Source organism: Jaculus jaculus, chromosome 7 (assembly GCF_020740685.1).
Source record: "Jaculus jaculus isolate mJacJac1 chromosome 7, mJacJac1.mat.Y.cur, whole genome shotgun sequence".
Taxonomy (NCBI): domain Eukaryota; kingdom Metazoa; phylum Chordata; class Mammalia; order Rodentia; family Dipodidae; genus Jaculus; species Jaculus jaculus.
In genome coordinates, this window is record NC_059108.1 from 45,853,766 (window position 1) to 45,875,347 (window position 21,582).

The window sequence follows — 21,582 nt, forward strand, 5'->3', positions numbered from 1 at the left end:
CTGTTCCAAGTCCATCATTTCCCTTAAAAAATGTCATATCATTGTTCCGTACTGCTGAGTAGAATTCAGTGTGCACATGTACCATATTCATTATCTAATCATCAAACATTGGGCATCTGGGTTGATTCCAGATCTTAACTATTGTGAATTGAGCAACTATAAACATGGTAGAGCCCATATCTGTTCAATGAAGAGTAGAGCCTTTAGTGTAGAAGCCCAATAGAGCAAGGGATATATATATATATATATATATATATATATATATATATATATATGAATGATGCTGAATATATATATATATATATATTCAGCATCATAAAGTCAGTTGCAGTGGCTGAATGTCTTGGTGTACCCACTCTCTCTGTCTCTCCCTTTCTCTGCCTCTTTCACCTAAGTAAAAAAATAAAAATAAAATAAAACATTAAAAAAATATTTTTTTTTAAATGCAATACCTTTGTTTAGGACATTTATCTGTTCTGGAGTTAATTTTTGTGGGGATTATGTGTCGAGGAATTCACCCACTTATTCCAGGTTATCCAAATATTTGGACTATATCTTGGGGAAATATGTCTTCATTTTCCCAATTGTGCCAGCCTGCAGCACAAAGGTCAAAACAGGTCTTGAAGGAGGGAAGGGGAATAAATCTGAGACAAGAACACAAGGAATGGAGCCAAGACAAATTCTGATCAAGGCTCAGGTTTATTCAGGCAGACACAAGCTTATATACAGAAGATAAAACTTTCTCAATAATCCCTACATGCCTAAGGTCAGCTTCACCAGGATCATATGCCTCTGTATCTGATGCCCACTCCACCTAGGCTGTATAATAAACAATGCCTTAGTATCAGGCGCCTTATCCATAGGCCTTTGTATTAAGAGATCAGAGATTAGATACCACCCTTAGCTTTTAAGTTCAAAGAGCAGCTGCAGCTCCTGCCATCCAATTTCATTGATGTTTGTTTTACTCTCTCCCTTTTAATTTATAATATATTATATATATATATTATATATATACTTAAAAGATATTTAAAAATATATATTTAAAAAATATATATTTAAAAAATATTTTCAAGTTTTATAAACATACACACATACACACACATACATACATACATATATATATATATATATATATATATATATATATATATATATATATATATATACATATATTGTGGTTTCATTGTGAAATTTTCATGCATGTATGTAATTTATTTATATCATATTTACCCACCATTGAAAACTTTTCTCCTTTTCTCACCAATGCCCAAATTGTTCACCTTCCACTTCATGTCTTGTGTTTTTTTGTTCTCAGGTAGAACAATTTCTGGTGGTGAATCAATGTGCTTATTTAGAGTTTTTACAGGAGTACAGATGAGAGGCAATTTACCAAAGTGTGGTTAACTTATATGTTAACCACTAAAGGAAATATCTTCCTCTTCCTGGGCAACCATTAATCACCTATATCCTCAAGGAGAAATGGGTCCATATGAGTCCAAAGTCTACCCCCTCATGATAGAAACTTGATATGAAAAGCTTATGCAGGTCTTTTCTAAGTAACCATGGTGGCTTGACAGCATGAATGAATGCAATGATTGTGTCATAACTGAAGGGAAGCAATCCTCAACCTTTCAAACTTTCTTCTGGTTCTTTCAGTCTTTTTCCCCTCTCTCTTAAGTGATGATGAGTTTTGTGGGGGGTATAGTTACTTATTCTTAGAATTTTTATCGTCAATGCTTTCTGCAGCAACTATTACCCACTGCAAAAGAAGCTTCTCTGAGAAAAGCTGACAACAGCTTGGATTTATGGGTACAGGCTTAGCTATTTATAAGACAGTTGGATCGTTACATCATGATCATTTAGGAAAACAACAGCAATAGCTTCGCTCCTTGGTCCTACAACCTCTGGAGCTCTGATTATCTGAGGATATTTATTCAATCAAACATGAATTCCCTCCTGTGAAGCAGGCTTCAAATTCAATCAGAGGAAAGTTGATTACTCCATAACAATCATGCCACTATTACACTAGTGTTCTAGTCTTGCTGGGCCAGTCGATAGAGTAGTATGTAGTGTCCACAACTGAGTAAGACTATTACTGACAATCCTCCCCTAGCATAAACTTGCATTTATTGTATATGGACATTAGAGAAATAAACCAATTGCTTATAGATTACGGGAACACAGTTCCTCAGAATCAGAGAAATATTTCCAAATAGCCAAGAGAAATAAGATATAAATATAAATGATACTTCATTTGACAACAACACAATGTTGTATTGAATTTTATATTGGAATTGTAACCAAAACCTCTAAATTTATTATTATGATACTGATACACTTTTTATTGGCATTGACAATTGCAAGGAAGTTATTATGAAATGAATTCAGTGAAGATTATATATGAACTATGTTTTAATAAGATCTTTGTTGATAAATAATTGCCAATGTATACAATTTAACTTTTTAAAGATATTTATTTATATATCATAGAATGAGAAACACATATCTACCCACACACATGCGCGCGCGCACGCGCACACACACACACACACACACACACACACACAGAGAGAGAGAGAGAGAGAGAGAGAGAGAGAGAGAGAACCAGGACCTCCAGCCACTGCAAATGAACTCCTGACATGCAGCACTTTGCGCATCTGACTTTACTTGGTACTGGAGAATGGAGCCCAGCCAATCAAGCATTGTGAGAAAGTGCCTTTAACTGCTGAGCCATCTTTCCAGCCTCCCTCAATTTAATGATTTTTTAAAGAAGCATCTTCACAGGATTGTGTAGCCATCATTGCTCTTAATTTTGGAACTATTTTTGAAATTTTCATACTGTTTTGTAGTAATCTGCCTTCACTAACCTCTTATTTCCCTCTAAACTCCTGATGACCCCCTTCTCAACTAGTGACCTTCCTACTTTCATGTTGTCTGTGGGTGTGTGGGTGAGGAGGGGTGCAGGCCTTCTTCAGGTATACATAGAAGCTGTGTGTTCATAATTGCAATTATCATGACATATCCAAAAGACAGCATTTCACAGCACTTCTCCAAACCCTCAATCTCTTACAAAATTCCCAACCATCTTCATCATCATTCCCTGGACCCTAAAGGAGAATATGTCTATATCTCATGTAGGTCTGAGTTCTCAGTTGTCATACATTAACAGTGCTTTGACCATATAAGAGTATCTCTGACCAAGACAGAGAGAAGCACTAGCCTGTGAGCATGAATATAAATATTTATAAGGGAGTTTTAACTACATGTCCACTGAGCAAAACAATAATAGCATATTCTCCTGTATGGCCTGCCAACTACCCAGCCATAAGCTATTAACCAAATTCATAACAGCAGACAAAAATTCCCTTTCATGCAGCAGGCCTTAGATTCAACCAGATAATGGTTAGCTACCCCACAAAACAGTAAAGCCATTACTACAAAAGTAGGAACATCTTGCCTATCAGGGCACAATTACAACTCCCAGTATCCACAGCATTGACGACTGTTTATTTATTTTATTTTATTTTATTTTATTTTTTTTGCCATGCCTGCACAACAAACACCTTCTGGTCCTCTGAAAGCTAGCTAGGATGAGCTGGACAACCAAAATCATAGGCCATAGCCTGGATTATTTTGGTTGCTGCTCTGTTGACAATATGTCCTCACAAGTCGTCCATGCTAAATTATAAATACATAGCTGAAGCAGAAGAATCAACTTGAAATCAGTTTACTATTATTATTATTAATTAGTTTTGTACTCAGCGAACAGTCAATTTGGTACCATTGTTAGGCTCATCCATGTCCTACCCTCTCCCCTGGCCCCTCCTTGTTGAAGTATATGAGTCATGCATTCTGGAGTTAAGCTACAGTTATGGGTAGGATAAATGTCACTGTATATCATGACACAATGTGTGGCTCTGACATTCTTTCTGCCCCCTCTTCCACAAAATTTCTCTGAGCCATGTTGAAATCAGTTTTATATTTTCTCTTTGCTAAATATTCTGAGCTATGCTCATTTTTAATAGTATGATTACCCAGAAACCCATAATGTAATAGAATTGTATTCATTTTGAGTTATAAATAATAGAAACTATCACAAGTGGATTATCTTTTATGGTTAAAGTAAGCAATTTAGTCATTCATAACTTCTTTTTCTAGGCATCATGAAAGTTTTTGTTGTTTACTTGCCATGCATATACATACCTATGGTGTTTTTTATACAATATATTTTAGATTTGAGCAAGATGTTGCTATTCAACAAATAAAAAAAATTGTATAGAAAATATAACTAATAGTCAATAAGGTACTTAAAGCTAATGATTGAAGCATAAAGAGACAAAGACAACAATAATATGACACATATATTTGAAAATCACAACAAATGTCATTTCTTGTCATTTTTATCTTTTTAAAATCACGAATATGAATGCAAATTGAGAACAAAAAAAATGAATGAAACGTTTCATATATGGGTAATTTATCACTGCAAGTGTACTTAAACAAATGTACTTTACTCAGTAATATTTCATTATTTGGTGTTTTACAGTCTGTGCAATGTCAGTTTGATGCATGTAGTACATTTTAGCTCAAGTTGAGTGATAACCTCATGTATGTGTGGCAGATGCTTTCCTACATCAAGTGATCCATAGTCAGCCTCTTCAAATATTCTGGAATTGCACACATGCAAATGAAGATTATATACATGCAAATTCACATTTAAAATGACTAAACTATTTTCACTTCCTTTTTATTCTCAAAGTGATTTTTTTCACAGTTTTAAAGGAAAATGTTGGTTCTAACTCACAATATTTATGACATTGTAGCCCAAACAGATGTTTGCATCCAAATAATAGGAACAGACCATTTGTTGTTATAATGATCTATGTGACATGGATGATGAAAACATTTTAAAACAAATGATACAATTTTTCACATTTAAAATTTTTGTTTGTGTTTTTTTTTCAGGATAAAAAAGTAACTCTTATGAATGTACCACAAATATTAAAAATGTATTTCTTTTATTAATAAAAAATGTCTTTTTATAGGAGCTAGGATATATCTCCGTGGCAGAATACTTGCCTAGAAAGTTAGTAGACCCTAGGATCAACCCCTATAACACACATACATGCATACACACACACGTTTTCTTACAATATTATGAATAGAAGCATATCCAAGGGTTTTGAAAATCATCAAGAAATTCATACCTATTATTAAAAATTGGATAGCATCCTACTTTTAGTTTCTGCTAAGGGAATTTCTATTTAGATATTTTACATTAAAAGGGTAGCTTACATAAATTACTTAGTATTCTATAATGCCGCAGAATTGTATTTTTTGAGCTAAAAATAAGAATAGGTAATGTCACAAGGTGATGATCTAAAGTTTTGGAATTAGCTTATGCTTTTCTTTATGACCATTGGAACTATAAATATATTGAAATTCAATATGACAAAGTACTCCTGTTAGTCTACATATGGACTTTAAACAAAATATCAGTCTCATGATTGCTATAGTTATACCTGTATAAAATAAATGAAAACATCACAGACAGAAGCAGAAAAAAAGAAAAAAAAAATGAAAACATCACAGACAGAAGCAGAGCAGAAAAATAACAGTCTTAAGAATCAGATAAGATAAAATCCTCAGTATAAACTGAGAAGTATATTATTAACTTAGTAAAATGGCTATGTTAATGATAACTTAAAAATGTAAAATGTGAAAGTGATCTCAATTATGTCTTTAGTCTCCTAACCTCATTCCTGAATTTCATATTTTTAATTTTTCCAGCACCAAATGATGAAATAATTGTTGGTTCTTCATTAAATTATTACCCTGTTTTATTTCTCAACTATCAGGTGTATGCATATATGTATATGTTTCTGACTCTGTACTCTGTTTAATGCAAATGCTTCTCTAATTCCCAAGAGGCATTATACTTAAATTTAGCTGTACTGTCAAGTGTTAAGAGATGGAATAAGGTGTAAAAAGATGGAATAAGGTCTAAAGAGATGATCATGTGGGCACTGGATTAATAAATCCATAAGTCTATTAGTGGGCTAAGGGGTTGCACAGTTACAATAAGGCTGGCCTCATTATAAATGCCACTTCTCCTGTCTCTTGGACATGCTGTTTTATATGGGAGACCCTCTGCCTGTCATAACAAAATGACTCCCTCATGTGCTGGAGCCATTATGCTCTTAGGCTTCCCAGCCTCTAAAAAGCAAGCTAAGTAACACTCTACTCTCTTTGTTATTTTGTTTCCTTTTCTTTTTCTTTTTTTTTTTTTTTATTTTAAGCTCTCACTCCCATCTCATTCCTTCCAATGTTCAGTTCCTGTGGCCTCATTACACCATTGATATTTGATCAGTTCTACATCTTTACCATTTGAAGAACAAAAATAAGTAAATCAACTCTAGTGCTAAGATTTTTCCTCCAGAATAATTAATAAAACCCTTCACTAAGTATGAAAATACATTTTTATTTTGCCACTCTTTTCTCATTTTCCTAAGCATTTTGTGAGTTCTTTTTTTAATTATTATTAGTTTTGTACTCAGTGAATACAGTCAAGTTGGTACCATTGTTAGCCTCCACCTTGTTCTCCCACCTCTGCAGGAACCCTCCTAATTGGGTAATATGGGTCATGCATCGTGGGGTTAGCCATCAGTTCTGGGTAGGAGGAAATGTCTCTGTGTATCATGATGCAACATGTGGCTCTGACATTTTTTCCACCCGCTCTTCTGCAAATTTCACTGAACCATGTTGGGCTCATTTTAGGCGTGCTTTAGTGATGAGGCCTTGGGAGCCTCTGTGTCTCTGGATATCTGGTTTGGTAGGAGTTGATTGTTCTCTGTGTGTACCTCATTCACCATTGTGCTGGTACCATATCCACCAAGAAAATAGCACACTTGCTTATTTCTCCTCTTATTCTTAGTTTCAGCTGGGGCCCTTTTGAGTTATGATGGGATGGTTCTTTCCTTAAAATCTGCATCTACCTGTAAAAGAGAAGAAAATTCTCTGATGGCAGTAAAGTTAGCACTACATAAATGGAATAACCATTAAACAACACAATGAAATTTGAAGAAAAATGGTTGAACCTAGAACAGATCATTCTCAGTGAACACACCCAATCACAGAAAGATAATCACTGCATAGTCTCACTCATCTACAGTTTCCTTTTTTTAATTGAGAAATTGCATACATGAATATATTGTACTTTGATCATAATCCTCTTAAGTCACCTTCTTTGTACTTCCTCCTTGTGTCATTCCACTGAACCCTTTCTTTCCAACTAGCCCCTTTTCTGTTTTACTGCAGTCCCACAAGAACATGTTTTTGCTCTCCTCCATCATTCATTTAAAATGTTGATGAGCCTGGTATGGTGGCGCATGCCTTTAATCCCAGCACTCGGGAGGCAGAGGTAGGAGGATCGCCATGAGTTCAAGGCCACCTTGAGATGACAGAGTTAATTCCAGGTCAGCCTGGACCAGAGTGAGACCCTACCTCAAAATACCAAAAAATAAAAATAAAAAAAACCAAAATGTTGACATATCAGTTCTGTTCCATTTGTCCTTATATTGGCCACATGAAGTTGTTCCATATTTAAATGGAATTTTTTAAATTAAATTGCACTTTTCTCAGTTTGAATATTTTTACTGCTATGCCTTCAATTTTCACAATTCACTGTTTATAATCTACTAATATCAACAAATACACACACACACATATACATAGTTTATTTTATTTATTTATTTATTTATTTTTGAGGTAGGGTTTCACTCTAGCTCATGCTGACCTGGACTTCACTATGTAGTCTCATGGTGGCCTTGAACCCATGGTGATCCTCCTACCTCTGCCTCCTGAGTGCTGGGATTAAAGGCATGTGCTACCATGCCTGGCTTTAACAAGGATATTTTTAATCCCATGCCATGTTATTTTAATATCTAGAATTAATATGGGTCTTTTCTTGTATCCTGCATATCTCTGTCTAGAATTCTGTTTATTTGGAAGAAGTAGGTTATACTAATGACTTCAAAGTTCTTGTCTGCTACCTCTGGTATCAGCTGTGCCATTTCACCAGATGTCTTGTTCTCCCATTACAAGTTATGATAACTTATTTAAAAAAAATAAGTTGTGTATTTATTTATTTGAGAGATAAAGAGAGAGGAAGAGGTAGTTAGACAGAAAGAGAGAAAGGGCACAATAGGGTCTCTAGCCATTACAAACCAGCTCAAGATGCATGTGCCCCCTTGTGTATCTGGTTTACATGGTCCTGAGGAATTGAACTGGGGTCCTTGGGCTTCACAGGCAAATGCCTTAACCACTAAGCAATTTCCCCAGCCCCACTTTCTTCTTTTTATACATTGAAGATCCTCCAGCCCATGAGCTGGTTCCACCTCTATTAATAACAAAAAAAAAAAAAATGCCTCATTACCAACTCTATGTATTTATTTCCATGGGGATTATAGTTCTGTCCAGTTGACAAAACTCACCCATTGTTAACTAGATACTCAAACATAACATTCTTAAGCTATAACATTATCCCATAGGTTCAAGCTCATCTCATGAGGCAAAGTTTGTTCATTCCAATTCAAAAGTCCCCATAGTCTTTAACAGTCCCAACAGTGTTTAAAAGTTGAAATAAAGAGTCTTTTCTGAGGGGGGAAAAAAACAACAACAACCTTTAACTATAACATTATAATATCAAAAACATATTCTTACAAAGATGCATCAGCACAAAGTTATATTATCAATCCAAACAAGGAAGCATGTGGACATAGCAAGGAATGATTGGAACAAAGTAAGTACAAAACCCAGCATTGCAAGCTCCAAATATTGTAGCTCCTGGTCTGGTATCTGGGAATAATGATGGGATAATTTGGGCTCCAAAGGGCTTGAGAAGCAATTACTTCCAGTCATCCAGTCATGTCTCTCTTAAGACAACTGTAGACTTCTGGTTAAGATGGCAGTGTAGGTACCACGCCAAAGCAGCATAGGGGGAAAAAGGCAAAAAAAAAAAAAAAAAAATCCAGAAAAATACCACCTTACTAAAAAGTGAGGTGTATAGGAAATTGAAATGGCAGCAGAGAAGTAGGAGAGACCCAGAGCATCCAGAGCCCGCACAGGCCGGCAGAAGCAGCTCCAGCAGGTCTGTGGGACCTCAGCAGTTGTGCTGTGCCAGCCACCCAGCAGGCTTGGCTTGAGCCACAGGAAAATCTAGGTGGGGGATTTTCCACTCACACTGGAGCTCTCCACCAACTCAAGAAACGTGAAAGGAGAATGGCAGTGAACAATGGAGGAGCAGATCACAAGGGAGAAGAACAAGTGGATCAGTGAGTGAGCTAGTGTAGCATCAGCAGCCTCCCCTCCCCCACTGCCAGTGCCCAGCTCCAGGGAACAGAGCAGCAGTCCAGGGACCTGGCCATGCCTACTTGAACCTACAGCACACCACAGAGGGACCCAAGTAGGAGCACAGCTAACTGAAACCAAAATCATCCCAAAAGGTAACTGAGATTACACCAGGTCAGTACCCATCTAATACACCTGGTATATAGGCCTGAACCAGAAGTGCTAATTGCACCTTCCATATCAGGATAAATTATATGTTAAATTGGATGGGTGGTCAGATTTGCCATTCTTAAATAAGCTTTATTTTCGGTTTGCTATTTGTTGCTTCTTGATTTACAATGGCTTTGTTTCCTTTTCTGTTATACATTAGGGAAAGCTCTCACCTGGTCACAAGCTGACTTGGAACCCTCTACAGACCAGAAATCTTAACCTCCTTGTTGCCAGGATTAAGGGAGTGGGTGAGACACCACACAACCTAAGGGACAGAGAGAGGATCTGGCTGTCATAATAACTAATCTTGGATAAATACTCTGTGCTATTTTTCATTGAAAGTGTACATTGTTCAGTTAGATTTTAGATAATATCTGTATTTGGTTCCACCTAGCCTACTTGAAAACTTTCATAGCAGGCAAACCCAACACCTAGAGTCACTATTGTAGAATCTAATACCTGGGGTCACTTTTGCAGATACTCTGAGAATCTTGAGGGGCTACACCTAGTGCCTTAACCACTTACCCTGAAGATATATAACATCATATTTATTGATATATCCAATAATACCCAGCAAACTAGAAAATTCAATCATTTAATAATTGAAAAAGAGAAAAAAATCAATTTACCTACAATATACATTATAACACAAGAAACAACAAAATTCAAGATGATATAAATCCACCAAAAAGTATTAATGTGTCAGAAATGACCTCCAGTGAGAACGAGTTAGAGGAAATGCCTGTAAAGGATTTCAAAAGAATGATTATAAATATTTTTAAAGAACTCAAAGAAGAAATCAAAGGAAGCAAAGAAGACACAAGACACCAATTTGATGAAATAAAGAGGTCAATACTAGATATGAATAAGGATATAGAAATAATAAAGAAAAAACAGTTAGAATTACTAGCAATAAAGAACACAGTTAATGAAGTAAAACACTCTGTAGAAAACTTCACCACTAGAATGGATGAAGGAGAGGACAGAATATCTAAGCTAGAAGACCAGGTTGAAGATCTAATGCAGTTCAACAAAGAGAAAGACAAACTTACAGAAAAGTATGAGTGGGAATTTCAAGATATTTGGGACACTATGAAAATATCAAACATATGAATTCAGTGCATAGTAAAAGGAGAAGAATTACACTCCAAAGGCATAGTAGGCATCATCAACAAAATCATAGAAGAAAACTTCCCCCAAATTGGGAAAGAGGTGCTAATGCAGATACAGGAATCCTTTAGAACTCCAGGAACACAAAACCTGGAAAAAAACTCTACTCACCATATTATAATCAAACTACCAAACACACAAACCAAAGAAAGAACATTGAAAGCAGACAGAGAGAAAAAAATCAATTTACCTACAAAGGCAAGCCTATCAGGATTACAGCAGATTATTCAACACAAACTTTAAAATCCAGAAGGGCATAGAGTGATGTATTCCAAGTTCTGAATGAGAGCAACTGTCAACCAAGGTTACTTTATCCTGCAAAACTATCCATTCAAACAGATGGAGAGATAAGGACATTCCACAACAAAAGCAGACTAAAGGAGTATTTGAAGACAAAAACAGCTCTACAGAAAATACTTGAAAGAATCTTCCATGCTGAAGCAAAAGAAAACCGCACATATAAGGAACCAGGAAAAATAAACAATACTCAAATACTAGTTAACACGAGACCGAAGTTAAAACTGGAAGAGCTACAAAAAAATGGCAAAAATGAATACAAACCATTCAATAATATCTCTTAATATCAATAGCCTCAATGCCCCAAGCAAAACACATGGGTCTTCAGATTATGTCGAAAAGCAGAATTCTTCAGTTTGTTGAGTCCAAAAAACCCACCTTTCTACAAAGGATGGACACTATCTTAAGATGAAAGGTTGGAAAATGGTATTTCAAGCAAATGGACCTAGGAAACAAGCAGGAGTTGCTATCCTAATATCTGACAAGGTAGACTTCTATCCAAAATTAGTTAAGAAAGGAAGGCCACTTTACATTGATTAAAGGCATCTTCTAACAGGAGGACATTACAATCCTAAACATATATGGACCTAAAATGGGGGCTCCCAAATTCATCAAACACTATGAGAACTAAGGTCACAAATAACAGCAAACACAATGGTAGTGGGTGACTTCAACACCCCACTCTCATGAATTGACAGGTCATCCCAGGAAAAAATAAACAGAGAGGCATCTGGACTAAATGAGGTCATAGAAGGAATGGACCTAACAGATATATACAGGCCATTTCATCCAAATGCTGCAGAATATACATTCTTTTCAGCAGCACATGGAACGTTCTCTAAAGTAGACCACATATTAGGACAAAAAGCAAATATTAATAAAGACAGGAAAATTGAAATAATTCCTTGCATTCTATCTGACCACAATGGAATCAAAGTAAAACTCAATAGCAAGAAAGGTTATAGAGCATACACAAAATCATGGAAACTAAACAATACACTACTAAGTGATGAATGGGTGAATGAAGAAATCAAGAAGGAAATCAAAAAATTTACAGAGAAAAACAATAATGAGAACACAACATGCCAAAATCTCTGGGAAACAATGAAAGCAGTCCTAAGAGGTAAATTTATAGCTTTAAGGGCCTATATTAAGAAATTAGAAAGGTTGCAAGTAAATGACCTAATGCTTCACCTTAAAGCCTTGGAAAAAGAAGAACAAGGCAAAACAAAAATCAGTAGACTGGAAGAAATAATATATATAGGTTAGGGCAGAAATTAATGAAATAGAAACCAAAAAAACAATCCAAAGAATCATGGAAAAAAGTGTTGGTTCTTTGAAAGGATAAACAACATTGATATATCCTTACAAATCTGACCAAAAGATAGAGAGAAGAGACACAAATTAATAAAATTAGAAATGAAAAAGGTAACATCACAACAGATGTCAGAGAATTTTAAAAATCATAAGGAAATATTATAAAAGCATATACTCCACAAAGTATAAAAATCTGAAGCAAATGGATGATTTCCTTGATTTTTATGACCTACCAAAATTAAATCAAGATGAGATTAATCACTTAAAGAAACCTATAACAAGCATGGAGATCCAAGCAGTTATCAAAATTTTCCCAGCAAAGAAAAAGCCGAGGACAAGAAGGATTCACTGCTGAATTTTACTAGACCTTCAGAGAAGAATTAACACCATTGCTTCTTAAGCTTTTCCACCAAATAGAAAAAAGAACTAATGCTACCAAACTCCTTCTATGAAGCCAGCATCACCTTTATACCAACCAAGTCCAGGCAAATATAGAACAAAAAAGAAAATTACACACCAATCTCCCTCATGAACATAGATGCAAAAATCCTAAACAAAATATTGGCGAACAGAATACAAGAATATATCAGATAGATCAATAACCCTGATCAAGTAGGCATTACTCCAGAAATGCAGGGATGGTTCAACATACGCAAACCAATAAATGTAATACATATATAAATGGACCACAGGACAAAAGTCACATGATCATCTCATTAGACGCAGAGAAAGCATTTGAAAAAATCCAACATCCCTTCATGATAAAAGTCCTACAGAGACTGGGAATAGAGGGAACATATCTCAATATAATTAAGGATATTTATGACAAGCCTACAGCCAACATATTACTAAATGGGGAAAAACTGGAAGCTTTTCTACTAATATCAGGAACAAGACAAGGGTGTATAATGTCCCTGTTTTTATTTAATATAGAACTGGAAGTCTTAGCCATAGCAATAAGGCAAAAAACCCACATAAAAGGGACACAAATTGGAAAGGAAGACATCAAGTTATCATTATTTGCAGATGACATGATTCTATACATAAAGGACCCTAAAGACTCTACTAGCAAACTGTTAGAGCTGATCAAAACCTACAGCCATGTAGCAGGATACAAAATTAACACACAGAAATCAGTAGCCTTCCTATATGCTAACAACAATATGCAGAGGATCAAGTCAGAGAATCACTCCCATTCACAATAGCATCAAAGAAAATAAAGTACCTTGTACTAAACCTAACCAAGTAAGTAAAGGATCTCTACAATAAAAACTTTAAAACACTGAAGAAAGAAATTGCAGAAGACACTAGGAAGTAGTAAAACATCCCTTGTTCCTGGATTGGAAGAATCAATATTGTGAAAATGGCAATCTTACCAAAAGCAGTCTACACATTTAATGTAATCCTGATCAAAATTCCAATGGCATTCTTCATGGAAATAGAAAAAACAATCCAAAAGTTCATTTAGAATCACAAAAACCCTCAAATATCTAAAATAATACTGAGCAACAAAAATTAAGCTGGTGGTATCACCATACCTGATTTTACCCTATACTACAGAGCCATAGTAACAAAAACAGCATGGTACTGGCACAAAAACGGACATGTAGATCAGTGGAACAGAATAGAGGACCCAGATGTAAGCCCAAGTAGCTATAGCCACCTGATATTCTATAAAAAATACCAAAAACATTCATAGGAGAAAAGACGGCCTCTTCAGCAAATGGTGTTGGGAAAACTGGATTTTTATCTGTAGAAGGATGAAAATAGATTCTTCTCTCTCTCCATGCACAAGAACCAAGTCCAAATTGATTAAAGACCTTAACATAAGATCAGGAACTTTATAACTGCTAGAGGAAAAAGTAGGGGATACCCTTTAACATATTGATCTTGGCAAAGTCTTTCTGAATATAACCCCAATTGCTCAGGCAATAAAACCACAGATTAACCACTGGGACCTCATGAAATTACAAAGATGTTGTATGCAAAGGTAACTGTGAATAAAGCACAGAGGCAACCTACAGAATGGGAAAAAAATGTTTGCCAGCTATATATCTGATAGAGGATTAATATCTAGGATATACAAAAAACTCAAAAAGTTAAATAATAAGAAATCAAACAATCCAATTAAACATGGGCTATAGAGCTAAATAGAGAGTTCTCAAAAGAAGAAATACAGATGGCATATAAGCATCTAAAAATTGTCCTACATCCCTAGTCATCAGGGAAATGCAGATTAAAACTACATTGAGTTTCCATCTTACTCCTATGACATTGGCTACCATCATGAATACAAATGATCATAAATGCCGGTGGGGATATGGAAAATCATGAACCATTCTATACTGTTGGAGGGAATACAACCTGGTCCAGCCATTGTGTAAATCAGTGTGGAGGTTCCTAAAACAGCTGAAGATTGATCTGCCATATGACCCAGCTATAGCACTCCTAGGCATGTATTTTAAGGCCTCATCTCATTTCCTTAGAAGTATATTCTCAACCATGTTTATTGCTGCTCAATTCTAATAGCTGTGAAATGGAACCAGCCTAGATGTCCCTCAACTGATGAGTGGATAATGAAGATATGGCATATTTATTCAATGGAGTTCTACTCAGTGGTACAGAAATTTTCAGGAAAATGGATGGATCTAGATAGGATTATACTAAGTGAGGTAACCCAGGCACAGAAAGCCAATTGCCACATGTCCTCTCTCATATTTGGATCCTAGCTACAGATGATTGGGCTTCTATGTGAGAAGGAAAATCTCAGTAGCAGAGGCCAGTAAGTTAAAAATTAGATACAATGGGAAGAGAAAGGAAGGGAGGAGGGTACTTAGTAGGTTTGTATTGTATATATGTAAGTAGAAGAATATATTAACAGGGGTGAAAATGTCCAAATTGATATCAAGGGAAGAGATTGAGTAAAGGAAATGTGGAGGGAGGGCTAATCGAAATCTAAAATCCTCCAGTTTTGGACAATGGAACACTCAGGAGCCATAGATTGTTGCTAGAAAATTTTCAGTGTCAGGGATGGGATACTTTCCAGTGAGTTGTTGGCCAGGAAGGTCCCTGATGCCCCCAAAACAATATAGGCCATTGCCGGGGCTCTTGGTTTCCCACCAGGAATCAATGGTAAGACCCTATTGCTGAAGACTCCACGTACTTGGACTGCAAGGCCACTAAGAAATCCTGCTGGAATTGAGCTGATAATCTCCTCATGTAGACCAGTTTTCAGAAATCTGGAAGAAGCCATTCTACATGCAGTTCAATTGGAGTAAGAGATACCACCACTGAAGATAGTCAACAGTGGAACTGCAAGCCTGACAATTGGCCAGCCAGGCCAAATAAGCCAAGGGGTGCAATAGTGGCACATCTATCATGGTGGAAAGCAACTGCCCTCCAATTGGACTGGAGGCCCACTCCATGGAAGGGAATATATCCCTGATACTGAAAACTTAAAACAGGGGTACTCATGACCCCTAGGGTGTAAGAACTGCTGCTACCTGACTAAATGTATATACTATGCTTATCAAACTGCCCGGTAAGCACTTCTCTTAAGATTCATGCCCTTTTATTAATGCTATTCTCACTTTGGGTAGAGAATGTTCTCTTTTCAGTTGGCAGTGACCTTGGGATGACTCATAAGGTAACATTGTGCTGGAAAGAAGTGACTAGAGTACCGAGTAACATATTGATCACACCTTCCAAGGCTCAGGGTCTAAAGCGGAAGTGTTGGCAGGAAGAATGTAAGAGCCAAAGGAAGGGTAGGACTCCTCACAGTGTGCTCCCTCCAGACATAAAATGGCCTGGATATCCATGACCTTATAGTGCCTGACACTACCTACACAAGACCATCATAAGAAGAGGAAAAAATCATGACATCAAAATAAACGAGAGACTGATGTGGAGGGGATATGATGGAAAATGGAATTTCAATAGGGAAAATGGGGGAAGGGAGGGAATTACCATGGGATACTTTTTTATAATCATGGAAAATGTTAATAAAAATTAAGAAAAAACAACAACACCAAAGACAGCTCTATTCCATATCTGTAACTCTTCTCACATGACATGCTGTAGTTCTGATTTGTCAATGTTCAGAGGTATTCATTGCAACTTACAATTTATTTATACAGCTTCACACAGTGGTCTTGCAGAGCCTCCCTTCAGTGACTCTCAAATTACTTAGCCTCAGCACATATCTGCAGCCATTGTGCTATATTCCATGACACCTTACAACTTGCATGTTTAATTATCTTTAAACCAGTACAATGTAGGCAATATGTCCAAGTTCCTAGCAGACTGTGATAAGGCTTAGTGCCCATGATCACAGCTATAGCAACGTCTGCATGCTGATCTTGGGGATCAGAGTGTTCAGCATTCTTCCCCTGTACCTTTTTATTTTCAAAAGAATCCACAACCTTACTATCTTGAGATTTAAACAGGTTTGGTCTTTTCCTCAGCACATCCTTCCTGTTTTCACAGTTCAGAGTTTATGGAAGGAAAAGGGTTTAAGTTCATCTTATAATTCCAAAAGGTAGAGTCCATCATATTCAAAAACACTGGATGAGTAAAAAGCTGGTGACACATCATCACAGCACCCAGATGGAAGGAAAGAGAGGGAACAATGAATGCTGGTGCTTAGTGAGATTTATCCTCTTTGTGCAGTGAAGGTAGCCTAGTCCATTGAATGGTTCCACAAACAAGTAGCATAGTTATTCCCACCTCAACTAACCTTATCTAGAAATTTCCTCACATAAATGACTAGAGATCTATTTCCATGGTAATTCTATGTCATTTCAAGTTGACAAGCAGATTACCCATGGGTTCTCACATCAATTAACCTAATCTAGAAAATTCCTCACAGAAATGACCATAGATTTGTTTCTGTAGCGAATCTCTACACTTCAAGTTGACAAGTAGATTAACCATCTGGCATGTTTTGTGGATGTTTTGATTGTATTCTAGAAATTTATAAGTTTCTCCTCTGACCTTTACAATGGTGCAAAATTTTTCAGTGTGTTGTACAAAATCCATGTGATTATCACATCTTTTGCAATTTCTCTTCTTATTTATGTTCAGTTTTGTTCTCTTGTGATCAATAAGATGCATCATTATTTTGAACTTGTAAGGATTTGTCTTGTATCCTAATATATGCCAAATTTTTATTTTATTTTTTTAGGGGAGAACATGAACACAGTCCCCCACTACCACAAATTATGCAGTAAAGTTCCCCACATTTGGGGAAATTGCAGGGATCAGTACATCTGGAGTGCAATGGATAAGCCTTGTCCTGGGAAAACCACCTTCTTTATCATGATATCTCCCCTGCCAGGTAAGTATTATATGTCCTATTTTTAAACTATTTTATTTGTGGGTGAAAAAAAAATGGGTATCCAACAGGTCTTGCTTATGAAGCAAGTTAAATCCACTTTATTTACAGTATGCCTTAACTCTGATGTATTTTATTTATTGATATTTTTAATGCATAATGTACTGTTAAGTGTAGTAGTAATGATTTTACTCGATATTATTATTATTGTATTGGGTCTACCTCTTACTTTAAGTATAGTAGCATGTATTTTTATAAAATTGGGTCTTTCAATGAGATAGATAGGTAGATAGATAGATAGATAGATAGATAGATAGATAGATAGATAGATAGATAGATAGGAAAGAGTTTTATCTTAATGTTGTATCATTTGTTTTTAAACCCTTTTTGTTGATGTATTTTTATCATAATCACTTCCCAAAACCTTCTTTTGTCTCCTCTTTCTAATGCCCTTTCTACTAAAGTTCCTCTTATTTCTAACTCTTTCCTCTTCTATTCTGAAATGATTTCATCAATATATACTTATCCTTTTGTCTCCTCCATTTCTGTCTGAAAGCCTGCTTTGTTGGAAATAAATGTAGCTATTGCACTCTCACATTACACGTGCTAGGAATAACTGTATTTTCTTTCTAATGGAGGAATTTAGAATAAAGGGAGGAATTCATAGACCTGTGAACCCCATCTTTGGGTCCTTATCCAATATTAGCAAAGAATTGAAAATAAAACAGATTACAAATAGGTAAATTATGAGTTATAAGATTTATTTTATTGAAAATGGAATCAGGGGCAAAGGATACCTGGAAGTATCTAGCCTGGAAGAATTCCCTCTTTGCACAGCTGGAAATGTGGGAGAAAGGACAGAGAAAATCTCTTTCACAAAGACATCTCTCAAAGGAAAAAAACAAAATCTAATATATATGTACACATATAGAAGGCAAAAAGATGAGTACTCTGGCCAAAAGATTGAGAAAAGCTACTCTCTCTCTTTCTCACAGACACACACGTGCAAACAGACACACACACACACACACACACACACACACACACACAGATAAAAATTGCCTCCTGGCTTGAATCTTTCCACTAGATTTCTCGCTGTATTCTAATTCTCTGTAAATTAATCTCATAATTCATAATTTTCCCTTCACAGTGTCTTTTTTTTCAATTACTTGCTAAAATTGAGTAAGGACCCAAGAGTTGTGGTTCACAGGCTTTGGAATTCCTTCCTAGACCCCAAATCTTGCATCACTTCCAGGATATTTAGGTGTATGACTCTGAAGATATGGTGTTTTTTTTTTTTGCTGCATATTGTTGGATCTTGTTTTATAAATCATTCACCTTATGGGATAGTTTCATTCTGTGTTAATACTGAAAGGTATAAGCTTGCTCTTATCATTTTGTGTATTAACTTTTAGTTATTTTGAATATTCTTGCCTGTTTCTCTTATTGATCTTAAAAGTTTGATGCAAAAGAACAGACAACAAAAACTAAGCATGTACATTAATACCAAAATACAGAAAAAAATATACTAAGGGAAAGTGGAAATGGTAATACATAGCATTTTCTTTCTTTAATATTTATTTATTTTAGTGAGAGAAAGAGGCAGAGAGAGAGAAAGAGAGAGAGAGAGAGGAAAATGGACACAACAGGGTCTCCAGTGACTGCAAATGCACTCCAGATGTATGTGCTCCCTTGTGCATCTGGCTTATGTGGGTCATGGTTTATTGAACCTGGGACCTTTGGTTTTGCAAGCAAGTGCCTTAAACACTAAGCAATCTCTTCAGCCCTATAACACTTTCAGAATAGCTGTATGAATTGTAAATCATATAACCCTTGTTTTTATTCATCTTGGTAAAATAATTGAATTAACAATGCATTTTACTTCTAATAATCTTTTATTTTTGGAAGTAAATAATTCTACCTCATAGAAACTGTCATGCAAAATATTGCTTGTGGGCTGGAGAGATGGCTCATTGGTTAAAGCACTTGCCTCCAAAGCCTAAGGAATGAGGTTCAATTCCCCAGCACCTATGTATTCTACATGTACAAGGTAGCACACATATATAGAATTTGTTCTCAGTGGCTAGAGGTCCTGGTGCTTCCATTCTCTGTGTCTACTTCTGCCTCTTAATCTCTCTCTCTTTCTCTCTCAAATAAATAAATGAATTAAATATTTAAAAATTAATATGGTTGTTTACAAAGTGCGTAAAGACATAAATTATAGAGCTTAAAACTTTTTTTTTTTGGCTTTTCAAGGTAGTGTCTCATTCTAGCCCAGGCTGACTTTGAATTTACTATGGAGTCTCAGGGTGGCCTCAAACTCAGGGCAATCCTCCTACCTCTGCCTGGGATTAAAGTACATGTGCCACCACACTGGCTAGAGCTTAAAACATTTTAATCATAATCTACCATTTTAATTATAAGACTTCTAAGTCAAATAACTACTATTCTTTAATTTATTTTTATTTACTTCAGAAATAGTTCAGAATTCTAATTGACTATCACCATAATATGAAAATATAAAATATGTGTACCATTTCTGTGTTGACAACTCTACAGGCTTGATAATGTTACACAAGAAGTATTATGAGTCATCTGTAGTTGGCATGTGCATGCCTGTGGGTATTTTTTGCCTAGATGTGTTAGTGTCTCATTTTTATAGGGAAAATGTGTGGCCAAATATATTCTCTTTAGTCCTGTTCCTGCCAAGGCAACTACTGAACATTTTGAAAATCACTATTTAAGTGTTAATTTCTAATACATACTTGAAGGGTGGAATCTTCTATACCTGCAGAGGTCATAAAAATGATCATCTAGCAATTGATGTAGTATAAGTTCAAAACATGTGAAATTTTCTATTTCATTTACTGCCTCTATTTACAAGTTAGATATTGTTAAAACTTACAATGCTTCAGGTATTTTTTTTTTTTTTTACAAACAGTTCAACTTCTTCCAAGTTCAATGAATTTAGAATGCTATTTGTGACTTCCCTCAAAATCCTATCTTATCCATGGTGTCAAAATTCCAAAAGTACAAGTAAAAGTAAAGATTTCTTACCCAAGGAGATATTTTTCCAGGCTTCTGTGAAGTAACCAAACAAACATTGAAATTCTGAAATAAAGCCCACAGTATCAAATGGCTCATTTAGGATTCTTCCCTCATAACAGGGAGGACAAAAATCTCCTTCAAGTATTTGATTAGATCTAGCCCTTGAACTTTGCAGAACTTCTTTAAATAAATTCATCTTCTTCATTGGTTGAGGACTAACAGAAAAAAATGAATAGATTGACCAAACACTAATTTTATTTACACACAATTGGAGCTATTTTGTTCTTTTTCAAAGGCATTCATTTCAATATGCATTTAGTGTACTACTAGTATCATATATTATTTGGAGCAGTGGGGCACACAAATTAAATGTCTACTGTAAAGTAACTGACACTGTCCTTGGGAGTAAACAGTAATACTTTGGACTACAAATAATTGAAATAAAACTATTAACTTGTTGATAAAAAGAGCAAAATTGTTAAAGTTTCAATAATGACAGTAACTGTTCCTACTTGAAAAGCAGAAGAAAAGTCTTAAATACTTTTTAAACAGCATGACTCGAAAAAGATATACAGAATTTCCCCTATATTATAACTGCTGTAGTTTTTGGTTAATATAGGTTGGTTTAATTTATAATGAGAAACCAAACCTTAGGAGCACTTGAAATACCTCACTGAGAGGTAATTAGTATGTGATACTTCTTCAAAGACTGTCAATAATTTATGTCTAATTCTCAAATATACCCTTATAAGTTTTCTTATCTGAGGAAACTTAGAAGATAATAATATAACAATATTAAATGACAATGTAGGTGAGGTAACAAGAAAATAATGAAAAATGTTTGATTTTAACTATTTTGA

At 35.5% G+C, this 21,582-nt stretch overlaps 1 non-coding gene across 1 annotated transcript; it reads right to left on the reverse strand.

The window, feature by feature from the left end:
• Positions 1 to 17,521: 17,521 nt before the first annotated feature.
• Positions 17,522 to 17,685, reverse strand: LOC123462676. The gene has a single exon (XR_006638457.1). It is a non-coding gene; the product is annotated as a U1 spliceosomal RNA (small nuclear RNA).
• Between the last annotated feature and the right edge of the window lie 3,897 nt (positions 17,686 to 21,582).